Below are 24,638 nucleotides of genomic sequence, written 5' to 3' on the forward strand. Positions count from 1 at the left end.
GAAATAACAGGTCTGGAAATAACAGGTCTGGAAATAACAGGTCTGGAGATAACAGGTCTGGAGATAACAGGTCTGGAGATAACAGGTCTGGAGATAACAGGTCTGTAGATAACAGGTCTGTAGATAACAGGTCTGTAAATAACAGGTCTATAAATAACAGGTCTATAAATAACAGGTCTATAAATAACAGGTCTGGAGATAACAGGTCTATAAATAACAGGTCTGGAGATAACAGGTCTATAAATAACAGGTCTGGAGATAACAGGTCTATAAATAACAGGTCTGGAGATAACAGGTCTGTTGTAACGGCTTTCTAATGGTGAAGGAGAGTCGGACCAAACTGCAGCGTGTCTATTGTGATCCATCTTTAATAAACAAACGTAACACACAACAAAACACTAACACTACAAAAACGAAAACCGAAAACAGCCTATACAAGTGTCTACTAACCTCTAACCAGGACATCAAGACACACAGGACAATCACCCACAATACAACCAAAGAATATGGCTGCCTAAATATGGTTCCCAATCAGAGACAACGGTAAACACCTGCCTCTGATTGAGAACCACTTCAGACAGCCATAGACTCTCCTAGAACACCCCACTAAGCTACAATCCCACTATACACACATTCCAAAATCCCAAGACAAAACACACCACAATACAAAAACTCTATGCCACACCCTGGCCTGACCCAATACATGAAGAAAACACAAAATACTTAGACCAGGGCGTGACAGAACCCCCCCCCTAAGGTGCGGACTCCCGAACGCACCTCAAAACAAATAGGGAGGGTCCGGGTGGGCGTCTGTCCATGGTGGCGGTTCCGGCGCGGGACGTGGACCCCACTCAATTAATGTCTTAGTCCCCTCTCCTCGCGTCCCTGGATAGTCCACCCTCGCCGCCGACCATGGCCTAGTAGTCCTCACCCAGAAACCCACTGGATTGAGGAGCAGATCGGGACTGAGGGGCAGCTCGGGACTGAGGCAGCTCGGGACTGAGGGGAAGCTCAGGAGTGAGAGGAAGCTCGGGAGTGAGAGAAAGCTCGGGAGTGAGAGAAAGCTCGGGAGTGAGAGAAAGCTCGGGAGTGAGAGAAAGCTCGGGAGTGAGAGGAAGCTCGGGAGTGAGAGGAAGCTCGGGAGTGAGAGGAAGCTCGGGAGTGAGAGGAAGCTCGGGAGTGAGAGGAAGCTCAGGAGTGAGAGGAAGCTCAGGCAGGTTGATGGATCTACCAGATCCTGGCTGGCTGGTGGTTCCGACAGATCCTGGCTGACTGGCGGATCCTGGCTGACTAGCGGTTCTGGCAGATCCTGGCCGACTGGCGGATCCTGGCTGACTAGCGGATCTGGCAGATCCTGGCTGACTGGCGGATCCTGGCTGACTAGCGGATCTGGCAGATCCTGGCTGACTGGCGGATCTTGCTGACTGGCGGATCCTGGCACACTGGCGGATCCTGGCTGAATGGCGGATCTAACTGATCCTGGCAGACTGGCGGCACTGGTGGCGCTGGGCAGACTGGCGGCGCTGGGCAGACTGGTAGCTCAGGCGGCGCTGGGCAGACTGGCGGCACTGGCGGCGCTGGGCAGACGGGTGGCTCAGACGGCGCTGGGCAGACTGGCGGCGCTGGGCAGTTCTGGCAGATCCTGGCCGACTGGCGGCGCTGGGCAGACTGGCGGCGCTGGGCAGACTGGGAGCACTGGCGGCGCTGGGAGCACTGGCGGCGCTGGGCAGACTGGCGATGCTGGGCAGACTGGTAGCTCAGGCGGCGCTGGGCAGACTGGCGGCGCTGGCGGCGCTGGGCAGACTGGCGGCGCTGGGCAGACTGGTAGCTCAGGCGGCGCTGGGCGTGACATCTATAAATAACAGATCTATAAATAACAGGTCTGAAGATAACAGGTCTATAAATAACAGGTCTGTAGATAACAGGTCTATAAATAACAGGTCTATAAATAACAGGTCTGGAGATAACAGGTCTGGAGATAACAGGTCTGGAGATAACAGGTCTATAAATAACAGGTCTGTAGATAACAGGTCTGGAGATAACAGGTCTATAAATAACAGGTCTATAAATAACAGGTCTGGAGATAACAGGTCTGGAGATAACAGGTCTGGAGATAACAGGTCTATAAATAACAGGTCTGGAGATAACAGGTCTGGAGATAACAGGTCTGGAGATAACAGGTCTGGAGATAACAGGTCTGGAGATAACAGGTCTGGAGATAACAGGTCTGGAGATAACAGGTCTGTAGATAACAGGTCTATAAATAACAGGTCTATAAATAACAGATCTATAAATAACAGGTCTGTAGATAACAGGTCTATAAATAACAGATCTATAAATAACAGATCTATAAATAACAGGTCTGGAGATAACAGGTCTATAAATAACAGGTCTGTAGATAACAGGTCTACAAATAACAGGTCTATAAATAATAGGTCTATAGATAACAGGTCTGGAGATAACAGGTCTGGAGATAACAGGTCTGGAGATAACAGGTCTGGAGATAACAGGTCTGGAGATAACAGGTCTGGAGATAACAGGTCTGTAGATAACAGGTCTATAAATAACAGGTCTATAAATAACAGATCTATAAATAACAGGTCTGTAGATAACAGGTCTATAAATAACAGATCTATAAATAACAGGTCTATAAATAACAGGTCTGGAGATAACAGGTCTATAAATAACAGATCTATAAATAACAGGTCTATAAATAACCGGTCTATAAATAACAAGTCTATAAATAACAGATCTATAAATAACAGGTCTGTAGATAACAGGTCTGTAGATAACAGGTCTATAAATAACAGGTCTGTAGATAACAGGTCTGTAGATAACAGGTCTGTAGATAACAGGTCTGGAGATAACAGGTCTGGAGATAACAGGTCTGTAGATAACAGGTCTGGAGATAACAGGTCTGTAGATAACATGTCTGTAGATAACATGTCTGTAGATAGCAGGTCTGTAGATAACAGGTCTCTTGATAACAGGTCTCTTGATAACAGGTCTATAAATAACAGGTCTATAGATAACAGGTCTACAAATAACAGGTCTATAAATAACAGATCTATAAATAACAGGTCTATAGATAACAGGTCTATAGATAACAGGTCTATAAATAACAGGTCTATAAATAACAGGTCTGTAGATAACAGGTCTGTAGATAACAGGTCTATAAATAACAGGTCTGTAGATAACAGGTCTGTAAATAACAGGTCTATAATTAACAGGTCTGGAGATAACAGGTCTGTAGAGAACAGGTCTATAAATAACAGGTCTATAAATAGCAGGTCTATAAATAACAGGTCTATAAATAACAGGTCTATAAATAACAGGTCTATAAATAACAGGTCTATAAATAACAGGTCTGGAGATAACAGGTCTGTAGAGAACAGGTCTATAAATAACAGGTCTATAAATAACAGGTCTATAAATAACAGGTCTGGAGATAACAGGTCTGTAGAGAACAGGTCTATAAATAACAGGTCTATAAATAACAGGTCTATAAATAACAGGTCTGGAGATAACAGGTCTATAAATAACAGGTCTATAAATAACAGATCTATAAATAACAGGTCTGGAGATAACAGGTCTATAAATAACAGGTCTATAAATAACAGGTCTATAAATAACAGGTCTGTAGATAACAGGTCTATAAACACATGTCTGTAGATAACAGGTCTATAAACAACAGGTCTATAGATAACAGGTCTGGAGATAACAGGTCTGGAGATAACAGGTCTGTAGATAACAGGTCTGTAGATAACAGGTCTATAAATAACAAGTCTGTAGATAACAGGTCTATAAATAACAGATCTATAAATAACAGGTCTATAAATAACAGGTCTGGAGATAACAGGTCTGTAGATAACAGGTCTGTAGATAACAGGTCTATAAATAACAGGTCTGGAGATAACATGTCTGTAGATATCAGGTCTGGAGATAACAGGTCTGTAGATAACAGGTCTGTAGATAACAGGTCTATAGATAGCAGGTCTGTAGATAACAGGTCTCTTGATAACAGGTCTGTAAATAACAGGTCTATAAATAACAGGTCTATAAATAACAGGTCTATAAATAACAGGTCTGGAGATAACAGGTCTGTAGATAACAGGTCTATAAATAACAGGTCTATAAATAACAGGTCTATAAATAACAGGTCTGTAGATAACAGATCTATAAATAACAGGTCTATAAATAACAGGTCTGGAGATAACAGGTCTGTAGATAACAGGTCTATAAATAACAGGTCTATAAATAACAGGTCTATAGATAACAGGTCTATAAATAACAGGTCTGTAGATAACAGGTCTGTAGATAACAGGTCTGGAGATAAAATGTCTGGAGATAACAGGTCTATAAATAACAGGTCTATAAATAACAGGTCTATAATTAACAGGTCTATAGATAACAGGTCTATAAATAACAGATCTATAAATAACAGATCTATAAATAACAGGTCTGTAGATAACAGGTCTATAAATAACAGGTCTGTAAATAACAGGTCTATAAATAACAGGTCTATAAATAACAGGTCTGTAGATAACAGGTCTGTAGATAACAGGTCTGTAGATAACAGGTCTCTTGATAACAGGTCTATAGATAGCAGGTCTGTAGATAACAGGTCTATAAATAACAGGTCTATAAATAACAGGTCTGGAGATAACAGGTCTATAAATAACAGGTCTATAAATAACAGGTCTATAAATAACAGGTCTATAATTAACAGGTCTATAGATAACAGGTCTATAAATAACAGATCTATAAATAACAGATCTATAAATAACAGATCTATAAATAACAGGTCTGTAGATAACAGGTCTATAAATAACAGGTCTGTAGATAACAGGTCTATAAATAACAGGTCTATAAATAACAGGTCTATAAATAACAGGTCTGTAAATAACAGGTCTATAAATAACAGGTCTATAAATAACAGATCTGGAGATATCAGGTCTGGAGATAACAGGTCTGTAGATAACAGGTCTATAAATAACAGGTCTATAAATAACAGGTCTATAAATAACAGATCTGGAGATATCAGGTCTGGAGATATCAGGTCTGGAGATATCAGGTCTGTAGATAACAGGTCTGTAGATAACAGGTCTATAAATAACAGGTCTATAAATAACAGGTCTATAAATAACAGGTCTGTAAATAACAGGTCTATAAATAACAGGTCTATAAATAACAGATCTGGAGATATCAGGTCTGGAGATAACAGGTCTGTAGATAACAGGTCTATAAATAACAGGTCTATAAATAACAGGTCTATAAATAACAGATCTGGAGATATCAGGTCTGGAGATATCAGGTCTGTAGATAACAGGTCTGTAGATAACAGGTCTATAAATAACAGATCTATAAATAACAGGTCTGGAGATAACAGGTCTATAAATAACAGGTCTGGAGATAACAGGTCTGGAGATAACAGGTCTGTAGATAACAGGTCTGTAGATAACAGGTCTATTGTAACGGCTTTCTAATGGTGAAGGAGAGTCGGACCAAACTGCAGCGTGTCTATTGTGATCCATCTTTAATAAACAAACGTAACACACAACAAAACACTAACACTACAAAAACGAAAAACCGAAACAGCCTATACAAGTGTCTACTAACCTCTAACCAGGACATCAAGACACACAGGACAATCACCCACAATACAACCAAAGAATATGGCTGCCTAAATATGGTTCCCAATCAGAGACAACGGTAAACACCTGCCTCTGATTGAGAACCACTTCAGACAGCCATAGACTCTCCTAGAACACCCCACTAAGCTACAATCCCACTATACACACATTCCAAAATCCCAAGACAAAACACACCACAATACAAAAACTCTATGCCACACCCTGGCCTGACCCAATACATGAAGAAAACACAAAATACTTAGACCAGGGCGTGACAGAACCCCCCTAAGGTGCGGACTCCCGAACGCACCTCAAAACAAATAGGGAGGGTCCGGGTGGGCGTCTGTCCATGGTGGCGGTTCCGGCGCGGACGTGGACCCCACTCAATTAATGTCTTAGTCCCCTCTCCTCGCGTCCCTGGATAGTCCACCCTCGCCCGACCATGGCCTAGTAGTCCTCACCCAGAAACCCACTGGATTGAGGAGCAGATCGGGACTGAGGGGCAGCTCGGGACTGAGGCAGCTCGGGACTGAGGGGAAGCTCAGGAGTGAGAGGAAGCTCGGGAGTGAGAGGAAGCTCGGGAGTGAGAGAAAGCTCGGGAGTGAGAGGAAGCTCAGGAGTGAGAGGAAGCTCAGGAGTGAGAGGAAGCTCAGGCAGGTTGATGGATCTACCAGATCCTGGCTGGCTGGTGGTTCCGACAGATCCTGGCTGACTGGCAGATCCTGGCTGACTGGCGGATCCTGGCTGACTGGCGGATCCTGGCTGACTGGCGGATCCTGGCTGACTGGCGGATCCTGGCTGACTGGCGGATCCTGGCGGATCTGGCAGATCCTGGCTGACTGGCGGACATCTATAAATAACAGATCTATAAATAACAGGTCTGGAGATAACAGGTCTATAAATAACAGGTCTGTAGATAACAGGTCTATAAATAACAGGTCTATAAATAACAGGTCTATAAATAACAGGTCTATAAATAACAGGTCTATAAATAACAGGTCTATAAATACAGGTCTGGAGATAACAGGTCTATAAATAACAGGTCTATAAATAACAGGTCTATAAATAACAGGTCTATAAATAACAGGTCTATAAATACAGGTCTGGAGATAACAGGTCTATAAATAACAGGTCTGTAGATAACAGGTCTATAGATAACAGGTCTATAAATAACAGGTCTATAAATAACAGGTCTGGAGATAACAGGTCTATAAATAACAGGTCTATAAATAACAGGTCTGGAGATAACAGGTCTGGAGATAACAGGTCTGGAGATAACAGGTCTATAAATAACAGGTCTATAGATAACAGGTCTATAAATAACAGGTCTATAAATAACAGGTCTGGAGATAACAGGTCTGGAGATAACAGGTCTATAAATAACAGGTCTATAGATAACAGGTCTATAAATAACAGGTCTATAAATACAGGTCTGGAGATAACAGGTCTATAAATAACAGGTCTGGAGATAACAGGTCTGGAGATAACAGGTCTATAAATAACAGGTCTGTAGATAACAGGTCTGGAGATAACAGGTCTATAAATAACAGGTCTATAAATAACAGGTCTGGAGATAACAGGTCTGGAGATAACAGGTCTATAAATAACAGGTCTATAGATAACAGGTCTGGAGATAACATGTCTATAAATAACAGGTCTGGAGATAACAGGTCTATAATTAACAGGTCTATAGATAACAGGTCTATAAATACAGGTCTATAAATAACAGGTCTGTAGATAACAGGTCTGTAGATAACAGGTCTATAGATAACAGGTCTATAAATAACAGGTCTATAAATAACAGGTCTGGAGATAACAGGTCTATAAATAACAGGTCTATAAATAACAGGTCTGGAGATAACAGGTCTGGAGATAACAGGTCTGGAGATAACAGGTCTATAAATAACAGGTCTATAGATAACAGGTCTATAAATAACAGGTCTATAAATAACAGGTCTGGAGATAACAGGTCTGGAGATAACAGGTCTATAAATAACAGGTCTATAGATAACAGGTCTATAAATAACAGGTCTATAAATACAGGTCTGGAGATAACAGGTCTATAAATAACAGGTCTGGAGATAACAGGTCTGGAGATAACAGGTCTATAAATAACAGGTCTGTAGATAACAGGTCTGGAGATAACAGGTCTATAAATAACAGGTCTATAAATAACAGGTCTGGAGATAACAGGTCTGGAGATAACAGGTCTATAAATAACAGGTCTATAGATAACAGGTCTGGAGATAACATGTCTATAAATAACAGGTCTGGAGATAACAGGTCTATAATTAACAGGTCTATAGATAACAGGTCTATAAATACAGGTCTATAAATAACAGGTCTGTAGATAACAGGTCTGTAGATAACAGGTCTATAAATAACAGGTCTGTAGATAACAGGTCTGTAGATAACAGGTCTGTAGATAACATGTCTGTAGATATCAGGTCTGGAGATAACAGGTCTGTAGATAACAGGTCTGTAGATAACAGGTCTATAGAAAGCAGGTCTGTAGATAACAGGTCTCTTGATAACAGGTATGTAAATAACAGGTCTATAAATAACAGGTCTGTAGATAACAGGTCTATAGATAACAGGTCTATAAATACAGGTCTATAAATAACAGGTCTGTAGATAACAGGTCTCTTGATAACAGGTCTGGAGATAACAGGTCTGTAGATAACAGGTCTATAAATAACAGGTCTATAAATAACAGATCTATAAATAACAGGTCTGTAGATAACAGGTCTATAAATAACAGATCTATAAATAACAGGTCTATAAATAACAGATCTATAAATAACAGGTCTGTAGATAACAGGTCTATAAATAACAGGTCTATAAATAACAGGTCTATAAATAACCGGTCTATAAATAACAAGTCTATAAATAACAGATCTATAAATAACAGGTCTGTAGATAACAGGTCTGTAGATAACAGGTCTATAAATAACAGGTCTGTAGATAACAGGTCTATAAATAACAGGTCTATAAATAACAGGTCTATAAATAACAGGTCTGTAGATAACAGGTCTGTAGATAACAGGTCTGTAGATAACAGGTCTCTTGATAACAGGTCTATAGATAGCAGGTCTGTAGATAACAGGTCTCTTGATAACAGGTCTGTAAATAACAGGTCTATAAATAACAGGTCTATAGATAACAGGTCTACAAATAACAGGTCTATAAATAACAGGTCTACAAATAACAGATCTATAAATAACAGGTCTATAGATAACAGGTCTATAGATAACAGGTCTATAAATAACAGGTCTATAAATAACAGGTCTGTAGATAACAGGTCTGTAGATAACAGGTCTATAAATAACAGGTCTGTAGATAACAGGTCTGTAAATAACAGGTCTATAATTAACAGGTCTGTAGATAACAGGTCTATAATTAACAGGTCTGTAGATAACAGGTCTGTAAATAACAGGTCTATAATTAACAGGTCTGGAGATAACAGGTCTATAAATAACAGGTATATAAATAGCAGGTCTATAAATAACAGGTCTATAAATAACAGGTCTATAAATAACAGGTCTATAAATAACAGGTCTATAAATAACAGGTCTGGAGATAACAGGTCTATAAATAACAGGTCTGTAGATAACAGGTCTATAAATAACAGGTCTATAAATAACAGGTCTATAAATAACAGGTCTATAAATAACAGGTCTGGAGATAACAGGTCTATAAATAACAGGTCTATAAATAACAGGTCTGTAGATAACAGGTCTATAAACACATGTCTGTAGATAACAGGTCTATAAACAACAGGTCTATAGATAACAGGTCTGTAGATAACAGGTCTCTTGATAACAGGTCTGGAGATAACAGGTCTGTAGATAACAGGTCTATAGATAACAGGTCTATAAATAACAGATCTATAATTAACAGGTCTATAGATAACAGGTCTATAAATAACAGATCTATAAATAACAGGTCTATAAATAACAGGTCTATAAATAACAGGTCTGGAGATAACAGGTCTATAAATAACAGGTCTATAAATAACAGGTCTATAAATAACAGGTCTATAAATAACAAGTCTGTTGATAACAGGTCTATAAATAACAGATCTATAAATAACAGGTCTATAAATAACAGGTCTATAAATAACAGATCTATAAATAACAGGTCTATAAATAACAGGTCTATAAATAACAAGTCTGTAGATAACAGGTCTATAAATAACAGATCTATAAATAACAGGTCTATAAATAACAGGTCTGGAGATAACAGGTCTGTAGATAACAGGTCTGTAGATAACAGGTCTATAAATAACAGGTCTATAAATAACAGGTCTGGAGATAACATGTCTGTAGATATCAGGTCTGGAGATAACAGGTCTGTAGATAACAGGTCTGTAGATAACAGGTCTATAGATAGCAGGTCTGTAGATAACAGGTCTCTTGATAACAGGTCTGTAAATAACAGGTCTATAAATAACAGGTCTATAAATAACAGGTCTGTAGATAACAGGTCTGTAGATAACAGGTCTATAAATAACAGGTCTGTAGATAACAGGTCTGTAGATAACAGGTCTATAAATAACAGGTATATAAATAACAGGTCTATAAATAACAGGTCTATAAATAACAGGTCTATAAATAACAAGTCTGTAGATAACAGATCTATAAATAACAAGTCTGTAGATAACAGATCTATAAATACAGATCTGGAGATAACAGGTCTGTAGATAACAGGTCTGTAGATAACAGGTCTATAAATAACAGGTCTGTAGATAACAGGTCTATAAATAACAGGTCTATAAATAACAGGTCTATAAATAACAGGTCTATAAATAACAGATCTGGAGATAACATGTCTGTAGATATCAGGTCTGGAGATAACAGGTCTGTAGATAACAGGTCTATAAATAACAGGTATATAAATAACAGGTATATAAATAACAGGTCTATAAATAACAGGTCTATAAATAACAGGTCTGTAGATAACAGATCTATAAATAACAAGTCTGTAGATAACAGATCTATAAATACAGATCTGGAGATAACAGGTCTGTAGATAACAGGTCTGTAGATAACAGGTCTATAAATAACAGGTCTGTAGATAACAGGTCTGTAGATAACAGGTCTGTAGATAACTTGTCTGTAGATAACAGGTCTGGAGATAACAGGTCTGGAGATAACAGGTCTGTAGATAACAGGTCTATAAATAACAGGTCTATAAATAACAGGTCTATAAATAACAGGTCTGTAGATAACAGGTCTGTAGATAACAGGTCTGTAGATAACAGGTCTGTAGATAACAGGTCTATAGATAGCAGGTCTGTAGATAACAGGTCTCTTGATAACAGGTCTGTAAATAACAGATCTATAAATAACAAGTCTGTAGATAACAGGTCTATAAATAACAGGTCTATAAATAACAGGTCTGTAGATAACAGGTCTGTAGATAACAGGTCTGGAGATAACAGGTCTGGAGATAACAGGTCTGTAGATAACAGGTCTATAGATAGCAGGTCTGTAGATAACAGGTCTGTAGATAACAGGTCTCTTGATAACAGGTCTGTAAATAACAGGTCTATAAATAACAGATCTATAAATAACAAGTCTGTAGATAACAGATCTATAAATACAGATCTGGAGATAACAGGTCTGTAGATAACAGGTCTGTAGATAACAGGTCTATAAATAACAGGTCTGTAGATAACAGGTCTGTAGATAACAGGTCTGTAGATAACTTGTCTGTAGATAACAGGTCTGGAGATAACAGGTCTGTAGATAACAGGTCTGGAGATAACAGGTCTGGAGATAACAGGTCTGTAGATAACAGGTCTATAAATAACAGGTCTATAAATAACAGGTCTATAAATAACAGGTCTGTAGATAACAGGTCTGTAGATAACAGGTCTGTAGATAACAGGTCTGTAGATAACTTGTCTGTAGATAACAGGTCTGGAGATAACAGGTCTGGAGATAACAGGTCTGTAGATAACAGGTCTGTAGATAACAGGTCTATAGATAGCAGGTCTGTAGATAACAGGTCTCTTGATAACAGGTCTGTAAATAACAGATCTATAAATAACAGGTCTGGAGATAACAGGTCTATAAATAACCTGTCTATAAATAACAGGTCTATAAATAACAGGTCTATAAATAACAGGTCTATAAATAACAGGTCTATAAATAACAGGTCTGTAGATAACAGGTCTGTAGATAACAGGTCTGGAGATAACAGGTCTGGAGATAACAGGTCTGTAGATAACAGGTCTATAGATAGCAGGTCTGTAGATAACAGGTCTGTAGATAACAGGTCTCTTGATAACAGGTCTGTAAATAACAGGTCTATAAATAACAGGTCTGTAGATAACAGGTCTATAAATAACAGGTCTATAAATACAGATCTGGAGATAACAGGTCTGGAGATAACAGGTCTATAGATAGCAGGTCTGTAGATAACAGGTCTCTTGATAACAGGTCTGTAAATAACAGGTCTATAAATAACAGGTCTATAAATAACAGGTCTATAAATAACAGGTCTGTAGATAACAAGTCTGTAGATAACAGGTCTATAGATAACAGGTCTCTTGATAACAGGTCTGTAAATAACAGGTCTATAAATAACAGGTCTGTAGATAACAGGTCTATAAATAACAGGTCTATAAATACAGATCTGGAGATAACAGGTCTGTAGATAACAGGTCTATAGATAACAGGTCTATAAATAACAGGTCTATAAATAACAGGTCTATAAATAACAGGTCTATAAATAACAGATCTATAAATAACAGGTCTATAAATAACAGGTCTGTAGATAACAAGTCTATAAATAACAGGTCTATAAATAACAGGTCTATAAATAACAGGTCTATAAATAACAGATCTATAAATAACAGGTCTATAAATAACAGGTCTGTAGATAACAAGTCTATAAATAACAGATCTATAAATAACAGGTCTATAAATAACAGGTCTATAAATAACAGATCTATAAATAACAGGTCTATAAATAACAGATCTATAAATAACAGGTCTATAAATAACAGATCTATAAATAACAGGTCTATAAATAACAGGTCTGTAGATAACAGGTCTATAAATAACAGGTCTGTAGATAACAGGTCTATAAATAACAGGTCTATAAATAACAGGTCTATAAATAACAGATCTATAAATAACAGGTCTATAAATAACAGGTCTATAAATAACAGGTCTATAAATAACAGGTCTATAAATAACAGGTCTATAAATAACAGGTCTATAAATAACAGGTCTATAAATAACAGATCTATAAATAACAGGTCTATAAATAACAGATCTATAAATAACAGGTCTATAAATAACAGGTCTGTAGATAACAGGTCTATAAATAACAGGTCTGTAGATAACAGGTCTATAAACAACAAGTCTATAAATAACAGGTCTATAAATAACAGGTCTATAAATAACAGGTCTGTAGATAACAGGTCTATAAATAACAAGTCTGTAGATAACAGGTCTATAAATAACAGGTCTATAAATAACAGGTCTATAAATAACAGGTCTATAAATAACAGGTCTGTAGATAACAGGTCTATAAATAACAGGTCTATAAATAACAGGTCTGTAGATAACAGGTCTATAAATAACAGGTCTATAAATAACAGGTCTGTAGATAACAGGTCTATAAATAACAGGTCTGGAGATAACAGGTCTGTAGATAACAGGTCTATAAATAACAGATCTATAAATAACAGGTCTATAAATAACAGGTCTGTAGATAACAGGTCTATAAATAACAGGTCTATAAATAACAGGTCTATAAATAACAGGTCTGTAGATAACAGGTCTATAAATAACAGGTCTGTAGATAACAGGTCTATAAATAACAGATCTATAAATAACAGGTCTATAAATAACAGGTCTGTAGATAACAGGTCTATAAATAACAGATCTATAAATAACAGGTCTATAAATAACAGGTCTGTAGATAACAGGTCTATAAATAACAGGTCTGTAGATAACAGGTCTGGAGATAACAGGTCTATAAATAACAGGTCTATAAATAACAGGTCTGTAGATAACAGGTCTATAAATAACAGGTCTATAAATAACAGGTCTATAAATAACAGATCTATAAATTACAGGTCTGTAGATAACAGATCTATAAATAACAGGTCTGTAGATAACAAGTCTGTAGATAACAGGTCTATAAATAACAGGTCTATAAATAACAGGTCTGTAGATAACAGGTCTATAAATAACAGGTCTGTAGATAACAGGTCTATAAATAACAGGTCTATAAATAACAGATCTATAAATAACAGGTCTATAAATAACAGATCTATAAATAACAGGTCTATAAATAACAGATCTATAAATAACAGGTCTATAAATAACAGGTCTGTAGATAACAGGTCTATAAATAACAGGTCTGTAGATAACAGGTCTATAAATAACAGGTCTATAAATAACAGGTCTATAAATACAGGTCTATAAATAACAGGTCTATAAATAACAGGTCTGTAGATAACAGGTCTATAAATAACAGGTCTATAAATAACAGGTCTATAAATAACAGGTCTATAAATAACAGGTCTATAAATAACAGGTCTGTAGATAACAGGTCTGTAAATAACAGGTCTGTAGATAACAGGTCTATAAATAACAGGTCTGTAGATAACAGATCTATAAATAACAGGTCTATAAATAACAGGTCTGTAGATAACAGGTCTATAAATAACAGGTCTGTAGATAACAGGTCTATAAATAACAAGTCTGTAGATAACAGGTCTATAAATAACAGGTCTGTAAATAACAGGTCTATAAATAACAGGTCTATAAATAACAGGTCTGTAGATAACAGGTCTATAAATAACAGGTCTGGAGATAACAGGTCTGTAGATAACAGGTCTATAAATAACAGGTCTATAAATAACAGGTCTATAAATACAGGTCTATAAATAACAGGTCTATAAATAACAGGTCTGTAGATAACAGGTCTATAAATAACAGGTCTATAAATAACAGGTCTATAAATAACAGGTCTATAAATAACAGGTCTGTAGATAACAGGTCTATAAATAACAGGTCTGTAGATAACAGGTCTGTAGATAACAGGTCTATAAATAACAGGTCTATAAATAACAGGTCTGTAGATAACAGGTCTGTAGATAACAGGTCTATAAATAACAGGTCTATAAATAACAGGTCTATAAATAACAGATCTATAAATAACAGGTCTATAAATAACAGGTCTATAAATAACAGGTCTATAAATAACAGGTCTGTAGATAACAGGTCTGTAGATAACAGGTCTGTAGATAACATGTCTGGAGATAACAGGTCTATAAATAACAGGTCTATAAATAACAGGTCTATAAATAACAGGTCTGTAAATAACAGGTCTATAAATAACAGGTCTGTAGATAACAGGTCTATAAATACAGGTCTATAAATAACAGGTATGTAGATAACATGTCTGTAGATAACAGGTCTATAAATAACAGGTCTATAAATAACAGGTCTATAAATAACAGGTCTATAAATAACAGGTCTGTAGATAACAGGTCTGTAGATAACAGGTCTATAAATAACAGGTCTATAAATAACAGGTCTGTAGATAACAGGTCTGGAGATAACAGGTCTGGAGATAACAGGTCTGTAGATAACAGGTCTGTAGATAACAGTTCTATAGATAACAGGTCTGTAGATAACAGGTCTGGAGATAACAGGTCTGGAGATAACAGGTCTGTAGATAACAGGTCTGTAGATAACAGGTCTATAAATAACAGGTCTATAAATAACAGGTCTGTAGATAACAGGTCTGTAGATAACAGGTCTATAAATAACAGGTCTATAAATAACAGGTCTGTAGATAACAGGTCTGGAGATAACAGGTCTGGAGATAACAGGTCTGTAGATAACAGTTCTATAGATAACAGGTCTGTAGATAACAGGTCTGGAGATAACAGGTCTGGAGATAACAGGTCTGTAGATAACAGGTCTGTAGATAACAGGTCTGTAGAAAACAGGTCTATAAATAACAGGTATGTAGGTAACAGGTCTGTAGATAACAGGTCTGTAGATAACAGGTCTCTTGATAACAGGTCAGTAGATAACAGGTCTGTAGATAACAGGTCTGTAGAAAACAGGTCTATAAATAACAGGTCTATAAATAACAGGTCTGTAGATAACAGGTCTATGAATACAGGTCTATAAATAACAGGTCTGTAGATAACAGGTCTGTAGATAACAGGTCTATAAATAACAGGTCTATAAATAACAGGTCTGTAGATAACAGGTCTGGAGATAACAGGTCTGGAGATAACAGGTCTGTAGATAACAGGTCTATAGATAACAGGTCTGTAGATAACAGGTCTGGAGATAACAGGTCTGTAGATAACAGGTCTGTAGATAACAGGTCTGTAGATAACAGGTCTATGAATACAGGTCTATAAATAACAGATCTGTAGATAACAGGTCTGTAGATAACAGGTCTATAAATAACAGGTCTATAAATAACAGGTCTGGAGATAACATGTCTGTAGATAACAGGTCTGTAGATAACAGGTCTGTAGATAACAGGTCTGTAGATAATAGGTCTATAAATAACAGGTCTATAAATAACAGGTCTATAAATAACAGGTCTGTAGATAACAGGTCTATGAATACAGGTCTATAAATAACAGGTCTGTAGATAACAGGTCTGTAGATAACAGGTCTATAAATAACAGGTCTATAAATAACAGGTCTGTAGATAACAGGTCTGGAGATAACAGGTCTGGAGATAACAGGTCTGTAGATAACAGGTCTATAGATAACAGGTCTGTAGATAACAGGTCTGGAGATAACAGGTCTGTAGATAACAGGTCTGTAGATAACAGGTCTGTAGAAAACAGGTCTATAAATAACAGGTCTGTAGGTAACAGGTCTGTAGATAACAGGTCTCTTGATAACAGGTCTGTAGATAACAGGTCTGTAGATAACAGGTCTGTAGAAAACAGGTCTATAAATAACAGGTCTATAAATAACAGGTCTGTAGATAACAGGTCTATAGCATCATGTCCACATCCTCGTTCAACTCTAACCCTAGCTTCATGTCCACATCCTGGTTCAACCCTAACCCTAGCATCATGTCCACATCCTCGTTCAACTCTAACCCTGGCATGATGTCCACATCCTGGTTCAACCCTAACCCTAGCATCATGTCCACATCCTGGTTCAACTCTAACCCGAGCTTCATGTCCACATCCTGGCTCAACCCTAACCCTAGCTTCTTGTCCACATCCTGGCTCAACCATAACCCTAGCTTCTTGTCCAACATCCTGGCTCAACCCTAACCCTAGCTTCTTGTCCACATCCTGGCTCAACCCTAACCCTAGCTTCATGTCCACATCCTGGCTCAACCCTAACCCTGCTTCATGTCCACATCCTGGTTCAACCCTAACCCTGGCTTCATGTCCACATCCTGGCTAACCCCCTGCTTCATGTCCACATCTTGGCTCAACTCTAACCCTGGCTTCATGTCCACATCCTGGCTCAACCCTAACCCTGGCTTCATATCCACATCCTGGCTCAACCCTAACCCTAGCTTCATGTCCACATCCTGGCTCAACTCTAACCCTAGCTTCATGTCCACATCCTGGCTCAACTCTAACCCTGGCTTCATGTCCAAGTCCTGGTTCAACCCTAACCCTGGCTTCATGTCCACATCCTGGTTCAACCCTAACCCTAGCTTCATGTCCACATCCTGGCTCAACCCTAACCCTAGCTTCATGTCCACATCTTGGCTCAACTCTAACCCTGGCTTCATGTCCACATCCTGGCTCAACCCTAACCCTGGCTTCATGTCCACATCCTGGCTCAACCCTAACCCTAGCTTCATGTCCACATCCTGGCTCAACTCTAACCCTGGCTTCATGTCCACATCCTGGCTCAACTCTAACCCTAGCTTCATGTCCACATCCTGGCTCAACTCTAACCCTGGCTTCATGTCCACATCCTGGCTCAACTCTAACCCTGGCTTCATGTCCACATCCTGGCTCAACTCTAACCCTGGCTTCATGTCCACATCCTGGCTCAACTCTAACCCTAGCTTCATGTCCACATCCTGGCTCAACCCTAACCCTAGCTTCATGTCCACATCCTGGTTCAACCCTAACCCTGGCATCATGTCCACATCCTGGCTCAACTCTAACCCTAGCTTCATGTCCACATCCTGGCTCAACCCTAACCCTAGCTTCATGTCCACATCCTGGCTCAACCCCTAACCCTGGCTTCATGTCCACATCCTGGCTCAACCTAACCCTGGCTTCATGTCCACATCCTGGCTCAACCTAACCCTGGCTTCATGTCCATCCCTCAACCCTAGCTTCATGTCCACATCCTGGCTCAACTCTAACCCTAGCTTCATGTCCACATCCTGGCTCAACCCTAACCCTGGCTTCATGTCCACATCCTGGCTCAACTCTAACCCTGGCTTCATGTCCACATCCTGGCTCAACTCTAACCCTATCATCATGTCCACATCCTGGCTCAACTCTAACCCTAGCTTCATGTCCACATCCTGCCTCAACTCTAACCCTAGCTTCATGTCCACATCCTGGCTCAACTCTAACCCTAGCTTCATGTCCACATCCTGGCTCAACCCTAACCCTAGCTTCATGTCCACATCCTGGCCCAACCCTAACCCTAGCTTCATGTCCACATCCTGGCTCAACTCTAACCCTGGCTTCATGTCCACATCCTGGCTCAACCCTAACCCTGGCATCATGTCCACATCCTGGTTCAACTCTAACCCTAGCTTCTTGTCCACATCCTGGCTCAACCCTAACCCTGGCATCATGTCCACATCCTGGTTCAACTCTAACCCTGGCTTCTTGTCCACATCCTGGTTCAACTCTAACCCTAGCATCATGTCCACATCCTGGTTCAACCCTAACCCTAGCTTCATGTCCACATCCTGGTTCAACCCTAACCCTGGCATCATGTCCACATCCTGGCTCAACCCTAACCCTAGCTTCATGTCCACATCCTGGCTCAACCCTAACCCTGGCATCATGTCCACATCCTGGCTCAACTCTAACCCTAGCTTCTTGTCCACATCCTGGCTCAACCCTAACCCAACTTCATGTCCACATCCTGGTTCAACTCTAACCCTAGCATCATGTCCACATCCTGGTTCAACCCTAACTCTAGCATCATGTCCACATCCTCGTTCAACTCTAACCCTAGCTTCATGTCCACATCCTGGCTCAACCCTAACCCTAGCATCATGTCCACATCCTGGTTCAACTCTAACCCTAGCTTCATGTCCACATCCTGGTTCAACTCTAACCCTAGCTTCATGTCCACATCCTGGTACAACTCTAAACCTGGTATCATGTCCACATCCTGGTTCAACTCTAACCCTGGCATCATGTCCACATCCTGGTTCAACCCTAACCCTAGCTTCATGTCCACATCCTGGTTCAACTCTAACCCTAGCTTCTTGTCCACATCCTTGCTCAGCCCTAACCCAACTTCATGTCCACATCCTGGTTCAACTCTAACCCTAGCTTCATGTCCCCATCCTGGGTCAACTCTAAACCTGGCATCATGTCCACATCCTTGTTCAACCCTAACCCTGGCTTCATGTCCACATCCTGGCTCAACTCTAACCCTGGCTTCATGTCCACATCCTGGCTCAACCCTAACCCTGGCATCAGGTCCACATCCTGGTTCAACTCTAACCCTGGCATCATGTCCACATCCTGGTTCAACCCTAACCCTGGCATCATGTCCACATCCTGGCTCAACCCTAACCCTAGCTTCATGTCCACATCCTGGCTCAACCCTAACCCTAGCTTCTTGTCCACATCCTGGCTCAACCCTAACCCTGGCATCATGTCCACATCCTGGTTCAACTCTAACCCTTGCTTCATGTCCACATCCTGGCTCAACCCTAACCCTAGCTTCTTGTCCACACCCTGGCTCAACCCTAACCCTGGCATCATGTCCACGTCCTGGCTCAACCCTAACCCTGGCTTCATGTCCACATCCTGGCTCAACTCTAACCCTAGCTTCATGTCCACATCTTGGCTCAACCCTAACCCTGGCTTCATGTCCACATCCTGGCTCAACTCTAACCCTGGCTTCATGTCCACATCCTGGCTCAACTCTAACCCTAGCATCATGTCCACATCCTGGTTCAACTCTAACCCTAGCTTCATGTCCACATTCTGCCTCAACTCTAACCCTAGCTTCATGTCCACATCCTGGCTCAACTCTAACCATAGCTTCATGTCCACATCCTGGCTCAACCCTAACCCTAGCTTCATGTCCACATCCTGGCTCAACCCATACCCTAGCATCATGTCCACATCCTGGCTCAACTATAACCCTGGCTTCATGTCCACATCCTGGCTCAACCCTAACCCATGGCCCTAGCATCATGTCCATCCCAACATAACCTGGCATCATTCCACATCCTGCTTATTGTCCACATCTTGGCTCAACTCTAACCCTAGCTTCATGTCCACATCCTGGTTCAACTCTAACCCTAGCTTCATGTCCACATCCTGGCTCATCCCTGGCTCATGTCCACATCCTGTAACCCTTTCATGTCCACATCCTGCTTCATGTCCACATCCTGGCTCAACCCCACATAACCCTAGCTTCATGTCCACATGGCTCAACCTAACCCTGGCTTCATGTCCACATCCTGGCTCAACCCTAACCCTGGCATCATGTCCACATCCAACTGTCCACACCCTGGCTCTGGCTTCAACATCCTGGTTCAACCCTAACCTGGCTTCATGTCCACATCCTGGCTTCAACATCTAACCCCTAGCTTCATGTCCACATCCTGGCTCAACCCTAACCCTGGCTTCATGTCCACATCCTGGCAACTCAACCCTGGCTTCATGTCCACATCCTGGCTAACCCTCCTGGTTCAACTCTAACCCTGCATGTCCACATCTGGCTCAACCCTGTCCACATCCTGGCTCAACTCTAAGCTTCTGTCATCATGTCCACATCCTGGCTCATGTCCAACCTCTAACCCTGGCTTCATGTCCACATCCTGGCTCAACTCTAACCCTAGCTTCATGTCCACATCCTGGCTCAACTCTAACCCTAGCTTCATGTCCACATCCTGGCTCAACTCTAACCCTAGCTTCATGTCCACATCCTGGCTCAACCCTAACCCTAGCTTCATGTCCACATCCTGGCTCAACCCTAACCCTGGCATCATGTCCACATCCTGGCTCAACCCTAACCCTAGCTTCATGTCCACATCCTGGCTCAACCCTAACCCTAATGTCCACATCCTGGCTCAACCCTAACCCTGGCTTCATGTCCACATCCTGGCTCAACCCTAACCCTAGCTTCATGTCCACATCCTGGCTCAACTCTAACCTGGCTTCATGTCCACATCCTGGCTTCAACCCTAACCCTGGCATCATGTCCACATCCTGGCTCAACCCTAACCCTAGCTTCATTCCACATCCTGGTTCAACCTAACCTGGCATCATGTCCACATCCTGGCTCAACTATAACCCTAGCTTCATGTCCACATCCTGGCTCAACCCCCTAACCCTGGCATCATGTCCACATCCTGGCTCAACTCAACCCTAACCCTAGCTTCATGTCCACATCCTGGCTCAACCCTAACCCTGGCTTCATGTCCACATCCTGGCCCTAGCCATGTCCACATCCTGGCTCAACCCTAACCCTAGCATCATGTCCACATCCTGGCTCCTAACCATGTCCACATCCTGGCTCAACAACCTGTCATGTCCACATCCTGGTTCAACCTAACCCTGGCTTCATGTCCACATCCTGGCTCAACCCTAACCCTAGCTTCATGTCCACATCCTGGCTCAACCTAACCCTAGCTTCATGTCCACATCCTGGCTCAACCTAACCCTAGCTTCATGTCCACATCCTGGTTCAACCCTAACCCTGGCATCATGTCCACATCCTGGTTCAACTCTAACCCTGGCTTCATGTCCACATCCTGGCTCAACCCTAACCCTGGCTTCATTCCACATCCTGGCTCAACTCTAACCCTAGCTTCATGTCCACATCCTTGGCTCAACCCTAACCCTAGCTCATGTCCACATCCTGGTTCAACTCTAACATGTCCACCTGGCTCAACTCTAACCCTAGCTTCATGTCCACATCCTGGCTCAACTCTAACCCTAGCTTCATGTCCACATCCTGGCTCAACCCTAACCCTGGCTTCATGTCCACATCCTGGTTCAACTCTAACCCTGGCTTCATGTCCACATCCTGGTTCAACTCTAACCCTGGCATCATGTCCACATCCTGGCTCAACTCTAACCCTAGCTTCATGTCCACATCCTGGCTCAACCCTAACCCTAGCTTCATGTCCACATCCTGGCTCAACCCTAACCCTAGCTTCATGTCCACATCCTGGCTCAACCCTAACCCTAGTCCACATCCTCATGTCCACATCCACATCCTGGCTCAACCCTAACCCTAGCCCACATAACCCTAACCCTAGCTTCATGTCCACATCCTGGCTCAACCCTAACCCTAACATCATGTCCACATCCTGGTTCAACTCTAACCCTGGCATCATGTCCACATCCTGGTTCAACTCTAACCCTGGCTTATCATGTCCACATCCTGGCTCAACCCTAACCCTGGCTTCATGTCCACATCCTGGCTCAACCTAACCCTAGCTTCTTGTCCACATCCTGGCTCAACCCTAACCCTGGCATCATGTCCACATCCTGGTTCAACTCTAACCCTAGCTTCATGTCCACATCCTGGCTCAACCCTAACCCTAACCCACATCCCTGGCTCAACCTAACCCTGGCATCATGTCCACATCCTGGCTCAACCCTAACCCTGGCTTCATGTCCACATCCTGGCTCAACTCTAACCCTAGCATCATGTCCACATCCTGGCTCAACTCTAACCCTGCTTCATGTCCACATCCTGGCTCAACTCTAACCCTGGCTTCATGTCCACATCCTGGCTCAACTCTAACCCTAGCTTCATGTCCACATCCTGGCTCAACCCTAACCCTATCTTCATGTCCACATCCTGGTTCCTAACCCTAGCTTCATGTCCACATCCTGGCTCAACTCTAACCTATGCTTCATGTCCACATCCTGGCTCAACTCTAACCCTGGCTTCATGTCCACATCCTGGCTCAACTCTAACCCTAGCTTCATGTCCACATCCTGGCTCAACTCTAACCCTAACCCTGGCATCATGTCTTCATCCTAACCCTGGCTTCAGTCCACATCCTGGCTCAACTCTATAGCATCATGTCCACATCCTGGCTCAACCCTAACCCTGGCTTCATGTCCACATCCTGGCTCAACCTAACCCTAGCATCATGTCCACATCCTGGTTGAACCCTCTTCATGTCCACATCCTGGCTCAACTCTAACCCATGTCCACATCCTGGCTCAACCCTAACCCTGGCTTCATGTCCACATCCTGGTTCAACTCTAACCCTAGCTTCATGTCCACATCCTGGCTCAACCTAACCTAGCTTCATGTCCACATCCTGGCTCAACCCTAACCCTAGCTTCATGTCCACATCCTGGCTCAACCCTAACCCTAGCTTCATGTCCACATCCTAACTCACACCCTCTCAACCCTAACCCTGGCTTCATGTCCACATCCTGGTTCAACCTATGTCCACTAACCCTAGCATCTTCTGGTCATGTCATCCTGGCAACCACCCTGGCTCATGTCCACATCCTGGCTCAACCTAACCCTGGCATCATGTCCACATCCTGGTTCAACCTGCTTCTCCTGGTTCAACTCTAACCCTAGCTTCATGTCCACATCCTGGTTCAACCCTAAACCTGGCATCATGTCCACATCCTGGTTCAACCCTAACCCTGGCATCATGTCCACATCCTGGCTCAACCCTAACCCTGGCTTCATGTCCACATCCTGGCTCAACCCTAACCCTAGCTTCTTGTCCACATCCTGGCTCAACCCTAACCCTGGCATCATGTCCACATCCTGGTTCAACTCTAACCCTTGCTTCATGTCCACATCCTGGCTCAACCCTAACCCTAGCTTCTTGTCCACACCCTGGCTCAACCCTAACCCTGGCATCATGTCCACATCCTGGCTCAACCCTAACCCTGGCTTCATGTCCACATCCTGGCTCAACTCTAACCCTAGCTTCATGTCCACATCTTGGCTCAACCCTAACCCTGGCTTCATGTCCACATCCTGGCTCAACTCTAACCCTGGCTTCATGTCCACATCCTGGCTCAACTCTAACCCTAGCATCATGTCCACATCCTGGTTCAACTCTAACCCTAGCTTCATGTCCACATCCTGCCTCAACTCTAACCCTAGCTTCATGTCCACATCCTGGCTCAACTCTAACCATAGCTTCATGTCCACATCCTGGCTCAACCCTAACCCTAGCTTCATGTCCACATCCTGGCTCAACCCATACCCTAGCATCATGTCCACATCCTGGCTCAACTATAAACCTGGCTTCATGTCCACATCCTGGCTCAACCCATACCCTAGCATCATGTCCACATCCTGGCTCAACTATAACCTGGCTTCATGTCCACATCCTGGCTCAACCCATACCCTAGCATCATGTCCACATCCTGGCTCAACTATAACCCTGGCTTCATGTCCACATCCTGGCTCAACTCTAACCCTAGCTTCATGTCCACATCCTGGCTCAACTCTAACCCTAGCTTCATGTCCACATCCTGGTTCAACTCTAACCCTAGCTTCATGTCCACATCCTGGCTCAACCCTAACCCTAGCTTCATGTCCACATCCTGGCTCAACCCTAACCCTGGCTTCATGTCCACATCCTGGCTCAACCCTAACCCTAGCTTCATGTCCACATCCTGGCTCAACCCTAACCCTGGCTTCATGTCCACATCCTGGTTCAACCCTAACCCTGGCATCATGTCCACATCCTGGTTCAACCCTAACCCTGGCATCATGTCCACATCCTGGCTCAACCCTAACCCTAGCTTCATGTCCACATCCTGGCTCAACCCTAACCCTAGCTTCATGTCCACATCCTGGCTCAACCCTAACC

Source organism: Oncorhynchus nerka, linkage group LG6 (genome assembly GCF_034236695.1).
Source record: "Oncorhynchus nerka isolate Pitt River linkage group LG6, Oner_Uvic_2.0, whole genome shotgun sequence".
Classification (NCBI taxonomy): domain Eukaryota; kingdom Metazoa; phylum Chordata; class Actinopteri; order Salmoniformes; family Salmonidae; genus Oncorhynchus; species Oncorhynchus nerka.